The sequence below is a fragment of the Lithobates pipiens genome, unplaced genomic scaffold (assembly GCF_037356315.1).
Source record: "Lithobates pipiens isolate NorthernLeopardFrog02 unplaced genomic scaffold, aLitPip1_a1.2 Scaffold_22, whole genome shotgun sequence".
In the NCBI taxonomy this organism is placed as follows: domain Eukaryota; kingdom Metazoa; phylum Chordata; class Amphibia; order Anura; family Ranidae; genus Lithobates; species Lithobates pipiens.
The window spans coordinates 36183139-36199091 of NW_027507784.1; the positions used below are offsets into that span (position 1 = coordinate 36183139).

General features: G+C 45.3%; 1 long non-coding RNA gene across 5 annotated transcripts; it reads left to right on the forward strand.

Moving 5' to 3' along the window:
* The first annotated feature begins 7711 nt into the window (after positions 1-7711).
* Positions 7712-15292, forward strand: LOC143923555 (uncharacterized). 5 transcript variants are annotated; one of them, XR_013261735.1, is made up of 5 exons: positions 7712-7769; positions 8851-8914; positions 9930-9995; positions 11740-12064; positions 13685-15291. It is a non-coding gene; the product is annotated as an uncharacterized LOC143923555 (long non-coding RNA). The 5 variants fall into 5 exon arrangements; XR_013261737.1 differs by lacking the exon at positions 7712-7769 and adding an exon at positions 7812-8442 and having other exon boundaries at positions 13685-15292; XR_013261738.1 differs by lacking the exon at positions 7712-7769 and having other exon boundaries at positions 8801-8914; positions 13685-13750; positions 14762-15290.
* Positions 15293-15953: the final 661 nt, after the last annotated feature.

Sequence of the window (15953 nt, forward strand, 5' to 3'; positions counted from 1 at the left end):
CCAAAAACCACGGTTTAAACCATCCCTTAAGATCAAGGCTTCGCTATGGAGTACCGGTCTAGCCAGGGAAGCTTCTCTGAGACAATCACCGGGGTCCTCTGGTTTGGAAATTTCAGGCTTGGCCCCAGCCGGGAAATAGGTTGTTTTCCCTTTCGGAAGCACCGGCTGGCTGGGTGAGCAGCCCCGCAAAGTGAGCAGTCGTGTTTAAAACCGCACACAGTGTACCACTTCAAGTGGCTCTCATTGAATAGCCAGCATAGACCTTTTTTGGGGGCAGCCGATGCTCCGGAGGGATTGCCAAGCTGGGGACTGAAAGGAGGAAGGCCTGTGGGGGCACATGAGCTATAACCACAGGCTACGGTCCGGGCAATCAAAACGGAACTCCTTACTTGATGACATTTTTTGATGGAACTGCGTGTCGTAGTGGAACCAACACTGGCCCCCATACACTTTGTAGGCACCACAAATGAGATCAAGGTAGCAAAAAAGTGGTGCAGCTAACTCCGGAAAATGCTCACAAAGCATTCCCGGCATGAGCACAGAACCCCTGCAGCCAGTTCCCGAATGTCCAAGGAAGCTGCCGCGCAGCAGGCAGGGGCAAGGTCTCATTGGCATACCCACAATGGGAATCTCCCACCCTACTGGGCGCAGGGAGATGGTGGGGCGAGGCTGTGGCAGCAGGCGTCTGGAAGGAAGCTCCAGCCCAGCCGGGTGCAGGTAGCTTCTGATTTTCAGAGGTCAGTGAGCTGGGTGCAGGGGGACGTGGGAAGGTGGGGATCAGCAGCAGGGAGTGAGCGGCATGGGCAGCTCTAACATCCCTCACCCAGGTGGGTACACTGCAGGGGGTGAGTGGCATGTACATCCCTGCCATCCCCCACCCAGCCGGGTGCAGGGGATGGCAGGGATGTACATGCCACAGGGGATATGTGGCTGCACAGTGGATCTGGCAGAGGAAGAGCGGAGAGCATCAAAATTTGACACTCCAACCCTGCTGGGCACAGGCAGAGACGCTGGCAGTGACACGCCAGCAGATCCAAGTAGCGTGGAGGAAGAAGGATGTGAGGCCCATGCAGCAGCTCCGGGCTGGCATGCCTGGGGTCTGGTGCCACGGGACAATCTCCGGGTGGCCCTCCCACCCCCTGGGGGGAACCAAGGACAGCGGTAACCGGCACCCACAAGCAGTGAGCAGGGGTGGGGCACCCACGTGGAGGGACAGTCAGAGGAGCCCGAACGGACCGCCGGAGAACTCTTGTGCTCTGGGAGCGGGCCGGGCAAGAGGAGTCCCGGCCCGGGCTGTGTAGAAATGGTGGGGGGACCCGCCGGGGAGAGATTCTGCGGCGGGTGGCAGCGGGGGGGGAGGGAGCCAGGATCAGTAGCCACAGCAGCTCCAGGGGGACGTGGGGGGTGGATGGTGGAAGGGGAATAGGAAGGCCTTGAAGGAATGGGGCTCAGACGGGAAGGAGGATGGGTGCGTCTGCTGGCCCTAGCATCCGGGGGCCCCCGTAGGTGGCAGTGGAGGGGGGGACATCTCAAGTGTAAGGAGACAGAAAAGCCATTCAGCCTGACCTTGGAGGGCCAGCTTGTGGACCCTGGCCAACAAAATGTTAGTGTCCATGGCCAGAGGTGCAGTGTCCACAGCAGCTCTTCCAACCGACTCCTCTGAAAGACCCCAGAATTCCCTGGGGCACACGTTCCCTGAGCTCAGGCCCATCACATCCCCATGTTACAACCAACCGTTCCCCTTGACTGGCACCTGGTGCCATTGGGAGTAGAAATTAGCCCCATTATTGGTGTATGTGAGATAAAATAAACCATATGGTTGGTGACTGATATAAAGAAGCTCCATATCATTGGTGTCAGTGGTGGCTTTCCTTATCATGGTGTTTTGCCTCTTAATTGAAGCTGCAACTAAACCTCGGCTACAGTGCCAGGCACCCTGCATTCCCTACACTATCACCCCACTGCCACCCCATACTCCGGACACCCTGCAGGACACTGACCTTTTCAAACAGCGTCCGCAATCCCTGGGCTGTCCCCTGTGATCTGGGATGCTTGGCAGCCAACCCATACCGACCAATCACATTTGATGTTACTATAGAGGCCTCGGTATGACTTAATTCTATAAGTTTAAGGCCTTTGCTGAGCTCCGGCAGCTTTCCAGTGTGCCAGAGGTGCCAATCCCCTTTAAATACTATGTATTTGATGTGAACCTGTGGGCTCTCCTTTTGAAAAGCCCTGTGTGCTTTGCGTCTTTAGCGCGTTTTGTGAAAAACGCACCAAAAAAAAAAAACATCTTCCACTATAGTTGTAGTAGTATACTTCACACTATGTTAACGCAACGAAAAAAAGCAACATGCCTTGTTTTTGAGCGCGCTTTTTGAGTTACATATCCATTCCCCCCCCCCACCATGGAGAAAAAAAGCATGAAGAACGCATTATGCATTTTTTTTTTTTTTGGTTTTTTTACACAACAGATTAAAAAAAAAAACGCACTGAAAAGGCAATGTGCGTCTCACAACAGGGCCCCATAACGCACTCTGCATTACTGAATAAAACTATTTGTATAATTTGGTTGCTGAATTTTTACCGGATAAAAAGGACAAACTTTTTTTTTTCTTTATTTTCTTTTTATTTATTTTTTTTTATTTTTTTTCTTCTTTCTTTTTATTTTGCCTTTTTTTTTTTTTTTTTTTTTTTTTTTTTAAGCAAGTTGCAAAAGCAACACTGAATCTGGGCAATCAGGGGTTAAAGTTGAAGAGGGCATGGCTGTGTCAGCTGACCTTTTCTAGTCCCCCATGCAGTTTGCAGTTTATTTTTTATTTTTAGTTTTTTATCATTTTTACTTTATTTCCTCTTATCTGCAGCTGTCCAGGAACAGCTACAAGTCCCAACTCTGCTTGCAAAAGAAAATAAGAGTTATTTGAACTTATTTGGAGAGTTTGTTAGATTTGTCAGCTATGTGCTGTCACAAATAAAGTTGAAAAAAAAAAATGTCTGCTTTCCATATAAATACGCCCACTTTTGGAGCAGTCTGCCCTGTTGGTCTACAGATGGAGCACATGGCTTGCTGCTGCAATGTTGGTTTGGTAAGTGATGTTTGATATGTTGAGTTAGAAGCTCTGGGTTACATTAATTTTTAGTGCACTTTGTTTAAATGTTCCAATCTGAAGGTCTAATCTTCCCTATGAATTGTGTTCAAGCCTGAACACAAAGCTGCAGAGCTCAACTCCAGGGGAATCCATGCTAAAATCTACTGCTGATCAATGGGAAGCATGCATTCCTCTTGCCACTGCTGGTGACTAGGAAGCATGCCTCCCCTTTGCCACTGGAGATTGATGGCAAGCATGGCTCTGGCCCTTTGCCACTGGTGATAGATAGATCTGGCCCGTGGCTATTGATGGCAAGCATTTCTCTGGCCCTTGGTCACTGGCTATTGATGGCAAGCATGGCTCTTGCCCTTGGCCGCTGGCGATTGATGGCAAGCATGGCTCTGGCCCTTGGCCGCTGGCGATCGATGGCAAGCATGGCTCTGGCCCTTGGCCGCTGGCGATCGATGGCAAGCATGGCTCTGGCCCTTGGCCGCTGGCGATCGATGGCAAGCATGGCTCTGGCCCTTGGCCGCTGGCGATCGATGGCAAGCATGGCTCTGGCCCTTGGCCGCTGGCGATCGATGGCAAGCATGGCTCTGGCCCTTGGCCGCTGGCGATCGATGGCAAGCATGGCTCTGGCCCTTGGCCGCTGGCGATCGATGGCAAGCATGGCTCTGGCCCTTGGCCGCTGGCGATCGATGGCAAGCATGGCTCTGGCCCTTGGCCGCTGGCGATCGATGGCAGGCATGGCGCTGGCCTTGGCCATGGGCCATCGATTGAATTATTTTTAGAGGAGGTTTGTTGCATTAATAGCTCAGTTTACTGAATATTAAATAAGCCCCAATTATCAATGTATAATGTCCTTATAGCAAACAATCACATGACTGCTGTAAAACCGTATGGCGGTCAGTTGCTGATTGGCTGCTCTGGTTATCGCACTTTCCTATAGGACGGTTTTATTTTTGTTTCCAAACCCCGATGTATACTGAGCTGTCAGCTGCACTATAAACTAGGACTGCAACTAAGAATTGTTTTCATAATCGATTAGTTGGCCAATTATTGTTTTGATTAATCGGCTAATGACCTAAAAAAAAAGAGAGAAAAAAAAAAAGGTGGTGTATAATTTAGTTAATGTGTAAAGTTTAAAAAAAAGTCAATTTAGTTCTAAAAATCTCTATATGCAGTGGTGAATATAAATAACCAACTATATGGTAGGGAGCAAAATATCTAATCCACTCTGAGAATAACAGACAGAAGAGATATACTGTATATATTAGAGGGGATATATACTATTAGAGGAGATATACTGTATATACACTATTGAAGATATACTGTATATTCCATTAGAGGAGAGATATACTGTATATACTATTAGAGGCTATATACACTATTAGAGGGGCTATATGTTGTGCATATACCATTAGAGGGGCTATATGTTGTGCATATACCATTAGAGGGGCTATATGTAGTGCATATACCATTAGAGGGGCTATATGTAGTGCATATACCGTTAGAGGGGCTATATGTAGTGCATATACCGTTAGAGGGGCTATATGTAGTGCATATACCGTTAGAGGGGCTATATGTAGTGCATATACCGTTAGAGGGGCTATATGTAGTGCATATACCGTTAGAGGGGCTATATGTAGTGCATATACCGTTAGAGGGGCTATATGTAGTGCATATACCGTTAGAGGGGCTATATGTAGTGCATATACCATTAGAGGGGACATATGTAGTGCATATACCATTAGAGGGGACATATGTAGTGCATATACCATTAGAGGGGACATATGTAGTGCATATACCATTAGAGGGGACATATGTAGTGCATATACCATTAGAGGGGACATATGTAGTGCATATACCATTAGAGGGGACATATGTAGTGCATATACCATTAGAGGGGACATATGTAGTGCATATACCATTAGAGGGGACATATGTAGTGCATATACCATTAGAGGGGACATATGTAGTGCATATACCATTAGAGGGGCTATATGTAGTGCATATACCATTAGAGGGGACATATGTAGTGCATATACCATTAGAGGGGACATATGTAGTGCATATACCATTAGAGGGGACATATGTAGTGCATATACCATTAGAGGGGCTATATGTAGTGCATATACCATTAGAGGGGCTATATGTAGTGCATATACCATTAGAGGGGCTATATGTAGTGCATATACCATTAGAGGGGCTATATGTAGTGCATATACCGTTGGAGGGGCTATATGTAGTGCATATACCATTAGAGGGGACATATGTAGTGCATATACCATTAGAGGGGACATATGTAGTGCATATACCATATAAATTTTGCATATACTACTAAAGGGTCAATCTGGTAAATATCATTAGTCATGAACTTTATCCCCATTTTGTTACTGGCCGATTAATCGATTATGAAAATGGTAATTGATTAATTTCATAATCTATTAGTTGTTTCAGCCCTACTATAAACCATGTATGCGTTTTTAGTAGGGCTGCAACGAATGATTATTTTCATAATCGATTAGTTTCCTGATTTTATTTTGGTTAATTGGCTAATATGTGAACATGTCTCATAGGAAACAACGATAAATGAACTGTAGTGCGTTTCTGCAAAAAAAAAAGCACCAAAAATGCATTGGTGTGAACCAGGCCTAAGACGATTAGTAGCAGCAGCATGTTTTTTTTGTCATGTTTAAAAAAAATAAAAATAAAAAAAATAAAGTAAAATGGAGTCCTTTTTTTATAGCAGAAAATCGCTACTATAAGGGGCTCATTTATACTGTAGAACAGTAAAAGTAATATATAGTGAGGTAGGATATATGGGCATTTTAACTAGGGGTCAGACATGAAGGGAGATATAAATCTGTTAGATTAAAGTAGTAGTAAATGCTGATTTTGTGGTTTTTGTTTTGTGATATGATCATTTTAAATATGCAAAATACTGGTAAAAGTTTACTTTAACCACTTCCCGACCAGCGCACGACGATGTACGTCGACAGCATGGCACGGGCAGGAATATTGGCGTACATGTACGTCCAATATTCGTTGCCGCCGTGCCATCGGGAGCGCGCCGCCGGCGGCGCGCTCCCGCGCTGGTCGGGACCCCCATGAGTCCGGTCGCGGGACCCGCGGACTCGATCGCCGCGGGCATCCCCGCGATCGTCTCACGGAGCGGCCGAATGGAGGAAATGCTGTATAAACAACATTTTTCCATTCTGCCTAGCAACTAGTGACGCTGATCTCTGCTCCATGTGATTGGAGCAGAGATCAGTGTACACTAAATGAAAGCCCAACCCCCCCACAGTTAGTAACACACCCCTAGGAACACTTAACCCCTACACTGCCACCCACTGGTTAACCCTTTCACTGCCATTGTCATTTACACAGGAATCACTGCATTTATATAGCAGTGATTACTGTATAAATGACAATGGTCCCAAAAATGTGTCAAAAATGTCCGATGGGTCCCCCACAATGTCGCAGTCACAATAAAAATCGCAGATCGCCGCCATTACTAGTAAAAAAAAAAAATTATTATTAATAAAAATGCTATAAAACTATCCCTATTTTGTAAACGCTATAACTTTTGCGCAAACCAATCAATAATCGCTTATTGCGATTTTTTTTTTTTACCAAAAATATGTAGAAGAATACGTATCAGCCTAAACTGAGGGAAAAAACATTTTTTATATATTTTTGGGGGATATTTATTACAAAAAGTAAAAAATAATGCGTTTTTTTCAAAATTATCGCTCTATTTTTGTTTATAGCGCAAAAAATAAAAACCGCAGGGGTGATCAAATACCACCAAAAGAAAGCTCTATTTGTGGGAAAAAAAGGACGTTAATTTTGTTTGGGAGCCACGTCGCAGGACCGCGCAATTGTCAGTTAAAGCGACGCAGTGCCGAATCGCAAAAAGTGGTCTGGTCTTTGACCAGCAAATTGGTCCGGTCTGAAAGTGATTAAATGTCATTGTAATGCCTTCTATTACCTCCAGTCCAGCCTCCATTTTCTCTGGGTATCTTTGTAATTATGTATCATTGTGATTATTATGTTTCTGTTAAAGCAGGGGTAGGCCCTCCAGCTGTTGTGGAACTACATTTCCCATGAGGCATTGCTGGCACTTAAAATGACTCCAAGAGGCATGATGGGACTTGTAGTTCTGCACCAGCTTGAGCGCCCCCAAGTTGCCTCCACTCCACGTTCAAGGAATGTGTTTTATTGGTTATATGTTAATAAATGGCCGCTACAGCCAATTTTCACTCCAGACGTCTGTTCTTGTATGGTTGGATTAAGTGGGGCTGTAGTTGTGGGTAATTCCTCGGAGGGGACGGGAGTGTTTTATGTCTGTTTACTCCAGTCATGGAATATTTTGGTGGATGACCAGTTTGCCGTCATGCTGTTCTTTAACCCCAGACAAGTATGCAGGTTTAGGCATTCCCCCAAATACGGATACTTTTCTGGGGAGGTAAGGGATTTAGGAAGCATTTTTCGGTAGGTCGGTAATGCTAGATTCCTTATTTCTTGGTAGGGTTATGGCATCTATTTTGGTTTATTCGACTTTGGTGAAATTGACCCCATCCTTCATTTTATGATCTTTTTTTCAATTTCCAGTGGGAGGAAAAAAGCTCAAAGCAATGTGGAATTTCCTTGGTGGCCCTGCAGCTTTAGCAAATGGTAAGATGAAAAAGCACAGGAGGTGGCCAGGTTCTGGGGATCTAGGAGTGAGCTGTTATGGTTCGGTTGGAAGCATCTGGCAGGGATTGAGCTCCCGGGGGTGTGGATGAAGTGCGCGAGCCTTCCCCCCCAAGTTCAGTGTCGACAGTGTTGCATGCCCTGCCCTGTCACAGCGGAGAACTTGGTTGGCTTTCATTCACATCAGTGTTCAGCATTCCATGAAGGTTACCGGTTTCTAGGAGCTCCTTCTCTGTAAAGAGATGCAGGTGGCGAGTTTCACTCTGATCCCACTTGGGGGAAGTCTGCGGAGAGCTTCCCCAACACTGGCCTCTGTGTCGGGCGCATGTTGACCCTTGCGAGTCGGGATGTATGCAGGCCACATGCAAGTCGGGACGCATGCGGCAACACGCGTGCTGGGACACACGCTGCGCCTGCGTATGAGGTCTCTGCTCACGCTGTCTCTGCTCACGCTGTCTCTGCTCACGCTGTCTCTGCTCACGCTACTTCTGTTTCTGAGGCCTCTGCGCGCCGACCTCCTGTGAAATGCAAATGGCATGTTGCGCGATCAAGCTTACTGTAATCATTTTATTATCTTTTTCAATTTTCTAGCGGGAGAAAAAAAAAGCCCAAAACAATACGGAATTTCCTTTTGGCCCTGCCACTTCATCAAATGGTAAGTTTTTTTTTTTTTTTTTTTTTTTTTTTATATAAACACGGGACGAGTTTATGAACTTTTATCGTTACTTGAGTTTTGAGTTTGGCCACATGGTTTTTGTGGACCAGAGTTGCTAATTTCATTGCTAAACTGAGTTATGAGCCTTTCTCGTGACTCATGGGCTTGGATTTAACCACGCGATCTGGTGGTGACCAGGTTCCCGGTGCCTAAGCGTGAGATGTTATGGTTCGGTTGGTAGTGTCTGGCATGGATTGAGCTCCTGGGGGTGTGGATGAGGTGCGCAAGCCTTCCCCCTAGTTCAGTGTTGAGCCAGTATTACTAAAGTATTGAATATTGATGTTCTGATAAACCCCTTCAACCGCTTATGTTTTCATGTGATCCTAAGGCTTACGTTTTATATTGTAGCTGGCGAGATGCCCACCAAGGCTGAATTATGGCAACACGATGCTGTCTGAGAGTAAACTGAGAGGTATGTATCAAATTAAATATGTGACCACTGTGGCTGGACAGAAGTCTGTTTATCCCGGCTCGATAAGTGCTGCAGAGGCAGTAGGATTCAAATCTGATTTGTATATTTTGTGGCTGGGTTCACATGATCTCGGCGTTGGACGTCCGCGTGCGATTTCACACTGTATTGCTGTGCAGATCACATATGATGTCTGTGCGATGTGAATTCAACCATACAGATTATATATGGCTGAATTTGCATCACATTTGGATCGAAAGGGTGCAGGACCCTTTTTTGCTCCGCACTGGAATTGAATCGGATCAAATGCGATCCGATTCCTGCACCATTTCATAGCGCGTACTGACAACCGAACTGGGGGTGTCATTAAAGTGGAAGTAAACTCCCCGATCGTTTTCAGCCAAGGAAGTTGCCTTCTTTGCCTCTGCTTTAATCTTTAACTGCTATGGTGCTGCACATGTGATTTGTTATGACACCAGCCATTGGATGGTTTGATAGTTTGGCTGAGAGCACAGCCAATGTGCAGTTGGCATTCCCGGCATGCTTTTTTTAATTTTTTTAACTGTTTAAATCCATGAGTTTACTTCCACTTTAACTTTGTATTGACACCCACAGAGGTTCCCAGAGGGAATTGTGACCTGCCTGTGAGACATGCGATGGGGGAACTCGCACAAGAATCACGCTGTTCGCATCGCATTGTGTGAACCTAGCCTCACAGCAAGGGAGTCTCCCTGCTGTCAAAATAAAATGAGCGGGGAGGCTTCCCGCATTTGGATGGAGGAATCTGATTTTTTTTTTTTTTTTTTCCATTTAACCCACTGGCTTTAACGGCTCTAGAGATTCAGGGCTAAGTGACCCTGGAACACATTGAAGCCAGGTTTAACCATACAGCAAGCATTTTGGGTTCACAGTGAAAGTCTGTATTGCATGACATGGTTTAGATTGGACCTCAGATTTCATTATCTCTGAATACATAGGCATGACTCCATTGTAAAAAAAAATTATTTTCCATGACTAGTTGAAAGGCCATGAACAGTCAAAGCAAGATGAAATCCCTTTTCTGCTCCTGCAGTACTGGCAAATGGTAGGTAGCATGGCTTGGGTTAGCCACACAATTTTGTGGACCCAAAAATGAATGTACTTGGTTACGCAGGATTAGGAAGTAGAGCGAGAATCTTAGAGCTCAATCATCTGTCTGAGTTGTGAGTTTTTCATCATAACTCATTGCTTGGGTTTAACCACTCAATGTTGTGGACCCAAAAATGAATGTACTTGGTTACGCAGGATTAGGAAGTAGAGCGAGAATCTTAGAGCTCAATCATCTGTCTGAGTTGTGAGTTTTTCATCATAACTCATTGCTTGGGTTTAACCACTCAATGTTGTGGACCCAAAAATGAATGTACTACTTTGTGACACTGAGTTAGGAAGGAGATAGCCAAGTAGGATAGGTCTAAAGCAGAGTTATGAGCTTTCATCCTAACTTGCTGCATGGGTTTAGCCACTCAGTTTTTTTGTGGACCCAAAGCTTTATATTGGCTTATACCATTTTAGCCACTATAGTCTATGGCTGAGTTTATGAATTTTATTGGGAAAGTCTACAGGGAGCTCCCCGCTCTCTGTAAGTCTCTGCGGGTGCATTTAATTTTATCATAGCTCTTAAGTTTTGGGCTCAGAGGTTCTTGTTCAGTCTGAAGTCTCTTCCTCCTTGGGTTGTGGGTTATTGGGGCGTTAAGGAGCTTTGATGGAGCAGGGCAGGGCATTGCAACACTGCTTCACCCGAGTCTCTGCCTCATTCACTCACAGCTTGTGCTTTACCCTGAAGGTCATCGGTTTCAAGGATTTGGTTTCTGCAGGGCTAAGCAAGAATGTTAATCTGATCCCTTTTGGAAAATTCTACAGGGAGTCAATATTTTCTATGGCTGAGTTTATTAATTTTATTGGGAAAGTCTACAGGGAGCCCCCGCTCTCTGCAAGTAAAGGGTCAGCTGTTGCAAGACGGTCTTAAATTTTTACTGTGAGCTGTAGTTGGGCATCTGGACTGGTTGCCAGGCTGTTCTGTAGTGGCAGCTTTGGGGACTGGGTCAATCTCAGTCTTTGCTGGATTGGGGGAGGAGTGCCCACTCCTCCGAGAAGGCCGAGGCTAGTTTGTATTCAGTCTCCTTGTCTGCTGCTCTAGTGCATCCTGGCAGTTAGTCTAGAAGTTTAACTATGGCTTACAGTGGGAATGGCGGATTCTCTTATAACTGTTCATCCTTTCTTCCTGGGAATACGGAGTGGTGTTCTTTGGAATGGTTCTTTGTTTTTCTTGGTTGGAGTATGAGGGCACTATATTACAGTCAACAAACACTTCAGCCAGGCCAAAATCAACGCTCCCTATTCTTGGATCAGGCTTAAGATATGGAGTCAGGATGCCTTGTCCCCTTAAGGGGAAAAGGTATGACACATGTCGTTCCCACACTAATAGGTTTAATCTTCCCAAATTTTATTTATTGGAATAAGTCTGCAAGTTCACACCGGATGTATTGGTGTCAGGAAGCTAGTTGTTAGTTTGGGCAGGGTATAACCTCATTTAATGTCCACCTTAGAGGAGAGTAGAATGTAGTTGCAAAGGATTTCCCTTTTGATTGCGGGCTTTGTGGTCCCAACAGAGCAGAGTTTATGGGCAATACATATGCACTTGAGGCCCTCGGTGTCAAAGTTGACCACCACTTCGTTAATGGTCTCCACAGTGCCCCTCCTAAATCACACAATTTAGCTGCCAATGTGGAAATGGGCTTTAAGGATTGCTTATCAATGTCTCATCTCTAACCCTTTATCCTCTTTTTTAGCTCCTGCCTACGTTTCAATGAGTTTGCTCAACTGAACTTCTAGCAGTGTTGGTGTGCCAGCAAGGTCGAAGAAAAGCAATCAACCCAAAGATGTCTTCATTGATTTTTACCGGACTTCCTTCCCAATTTTTCGATCTGTGTGCATGAAGATGTAGCCTCTTTCTGATCACTTTAATGACTGTCCTCTACTATTTATAATATGGAATCATAAACACGATATAAAGAGTGAACTGCGCTATTCAAAAAAGTTTAAAAAATATAAAATTCCCTACAAGCAGCAACCCGAATTGTAATACTCCAATAATAGACTGAATAGGTGAAAAAAGTGAGCTGCGCTTAAAAAAACTCTAATCAAAAAATTTTTTTCTAATCACAAGGAAAAATAGTGACAAAAAGGGATACAAACAATTAGCTTGAAAAATTAAAGAAAATAAATTAAATCAGTGAGTAATATCTATTAAACATACAAGTGACAAAAAATGTAATCAGTGCCCATAATATAGTTAGCATAAATTGCATATCCCTTATATATAAATCACATAAATTGTCAGTATTAAAGAAAATAAACCGGCACACCACCAATTAGTTGTAATAAATGAACATAAAAAACCCAACAAAAAAAAAAATTTTTTAGAGAAAAAAATCAGAGAGTCCCAGAAATAATATAGTGTTGATTCTTCCAAAGTGAAAATATGGAATTGACACCCACAATGCTCTGTGTTAAAGGGAATCCAAGCAATCGCCTCCACCAGTGAGAAGGGGGGCCGCTTACCAGAATTATAGATCTCAGTGTCAATGAGATCAACAGGGCAAAAGCACAGAAGTTCTGGATGAACCGTCACATGAGCCACACAGCCTTTATCCTTGATGCAAAGCCTGTTTCCATGTGTTCATCTCTAGAGAGTCTCTAGAGATGAACACATGGAAACAGGCTTTGCATCAAGGATGTGAATGTGGGATGCATGCTCTCTGCGCCCCCCCCACCACCACCCTCATTTTGAATGTGGGATGCATGCTCTGCGCCCCCCCACCATCATTGTGAATTTGTGGGACGCATGCTCGCCCCCCAGTTTTTTTTTTTTTTTTTTTTTTTTTTATAGTCCTATGTTACACAGCAGGGCACATAGTGGGTCTGGATGGGGTGCAGAAACTGGCCAACTTTTCATGTTGCTAGTGGCTCGTTTCTAGGACTATCTCTTATCCTAGCAACTAATCGGCCACTTAACATGAAAATATGACCAGACTCCATCCCTCCTGAGCCTCCTGGTGTCTGAAGTAGGACTGGCAGCACTGACATAAGGGGAAGGATCTGTGATGGCTGCTGGCCAGTAAGGATGAGTTCAGGCATGTTCACAACCCACATGTGCAGAGTCCGCCAGGAAATTGGCACTGCACAGTGCTAATCATAGGCAGTGAGACCTTTCTCCAACTCTACAGCCGTAGAGTGGGAATATGTCTCGCTGCTTGTGATTATCTCTGTGCAGTGCTGACTTCCTGGCGGGCTCTGCATGTGCAGGTTATGAACATGCCTGAGCTCATCCTTACTGGCCAGACCAATATAATGGGCTAAGCTGCAATATCATGCAGGTGTGGCAGTGGTTATTACTTTGTGTTGCAAGGCTGTGTACGCATGACTCGAAGCACAACTTTGTTTTGCCTTTTTGAATGCATTATCTTTTCGTTTTTGCTAAAGCGATATTTGTATATGAAATGATTTGATATGACAAGGCTAGTTACCAGGCTATCATGCTGGTGTTTAATTCCAGTCAAGTATGCAGATTGGGGCTTTTATCCAAGATCTGCATACTTGATAAGTGATAATGAGCTCTAGGAAACCAGCGTTGTCGGCAATGCTAGAGCCCACATTTCTCATAAGTTTATAGTAGCTATTTTGAGCTAAGCATTTGATTTCAGTGGGCATGATGCCATTTATTTATTTGTTTAGGTACTACTGGGAACGAAAAGCTCAAAGCAACGTGGAATTTCCTCTGTGGCCCCGCAGCATCAAATGGTAGGTTCTCATAAAAACACTGTCGTTTGGGTTTAGCCACACATTTATGTGGACCCAGTGTTAAACTGCTAATTGAGTTATGAACTGTTATCGTAACTCATGGGCTTGGGTTTAACCACTTGTTGGTGGTCCCCAGGTTCTGGGGTCTAGGAGTGACGAGTCCTAGTTCAGTTTGATATCTCTTCAGATTGCACTCCTAGGCTGAATGACTGAGCTTGTCTTGCAGTTCGGTTTGGCAGTGTTGCTTGCCCCACCCTGTCCTACCGAGACTCCCGATTCGTCTCTTTTGCTCTCCTCTGGATCCTTCTGCAAGTTATAGCCGGCTGCTAGGCTTTTAACTCCCTGATCCCTCTTGGGAAGTCTACGGAGAGCTTGGGCCCTGGGTCTCGCTCTCTGGAAGTGAAGGGTCTGCTGTTCTTAAATGGTCTGAGCTTCCTATTTTGTACTGTTTGGCTAACTGGCTAGTTGATGGGCTTCTCTGTAGCAGAGGGCTTGGAGACTGGGTCAATCTCAGTCCTTGCTGGATCGGGGGGCTAGTGCCCAGTCTTTTGTGAAGGTCGGGGCTAGGACCGATTCAGTCTTCTTGCCCTCTGCTGCAGTGCAGCTTGGAAGCTGGTTTAGGGGGTCAATCATGGACATCATGGGAATGGGAGGGTCATCTTTGACTGCACATCCTTTCTTCCTGGGAATACAGTGTCGGTCTTGGAATGGTTCTTGGTCTTTCTTGGTTAGAGTATGAGGGCACCATGCTAGAGTCAACAGATACTTTGGCCAGGCCAACACTGGCACTCTATTCTTGGGTCAGACTTTTTGGTATTGGGTTAGATGCCTTATCCTCTTAAGGGATAAGGGTCTAGCACATGCCATTCCCACAAAATGGCAAAGCATCAACCTTTTCATTGGCTAACTTCACTCAAAGATCTCATGAAGCTTTTCTGCTTTAATATAAAATGCTTGCAAAATGGTTTATAAATAGTTTTATGGGGTTCTAATGCCTACCTTATTTTGTAGCCATTTTGTAACTATGGCAACACTGTAAACAGATGAAAAATTTGAGGTATGTATCAAATTGGGGTTATAAATGCAATCTATAGGACAATTTAAGTGAAAATATGTTTTGATATAGTTTAGGTACCAAATCCTGTGGAGGTCCCCCCCTCCTTTCCATGATTAACACTACTAGGAAGTCTATCCTGAAGCAGTTCCTCAAACTAGTTGGGTTACTTATAGACCAGTGGTCTCACTGGGACCAGATGTGATCCTTTGCTTTCCTTATCTGGGCCTTGAGGCATAATTACTGACACTGGGGCAGTATTCCTTCCACTCTCAATCCTGGGGCACTTTTTCTCCCATAATGCCTAAAGATCTGGCATGGTTTATGCTCTGGCTCATTTCAGCCACCTTAGATTCTCATGGACAGTAAATTGACCTTTTAGAAAGTTTGGAGACTGCCATTTTGAAATATCTTGTTTTAAAGCAGCAGTCTGCCCACCGCTGCAAAAAAATTTAAGCCAGCAGCTGCACATACTACAGCTGCTGACTTTTAATTTCCCCTAATCGTCTTTCAGGACAGCCACTATGAGAGATAGACTCCTCCTCTTCCTCTGGAAACACTGCGCCAGCCCATAAATTCTTACTTCCCCTGCCGGACCTCAGTTATTAGTGTTTCCTCCGGCGGGGAGACACTGTGCAAGGAACTAGGCCGATCAGTCGGGGAGGCTGTGGCCATTTTGACGTTGAAGAGCCCGGTGGATAGAAGCAGGGGCTTCGTTTTAAAAAAGCCGGGTTCAAACCGTTCGCAACCAACGTCCTTCCGAGTCGAGCGCGGCTTCAGGTCGTGGGGGACTCCTATCGCGTCTACAGGGACGCAGCTGGCAAGCCGTTCGGATGATTTCCCTGTACGGGGGTACAGTCCGCCTCCTTTTTTTCTTGAACCGAGCGGGCCGAACGACGGGCGACGTCGTATCCGGCGGAAAACGAAGGCTTGACCTCGATCGACTTCCGGTTCTGGGTCGTGGAGCTGATAGGAGGGCCGGGCACAAGCTGGAGATGAGTTCAGAACGCGCGCAGGCAGCGTGGAACTCGGTGTTAAGCAGCCACCTGCAGTCATGTCGGAAGCCGAGGCTCAAACGACCGACTCTGTCTCCAGCATTCCTAAGGTAAGAGCACCCTGGGGAGGGGTTCTCTTTATCTAGGATCCCCC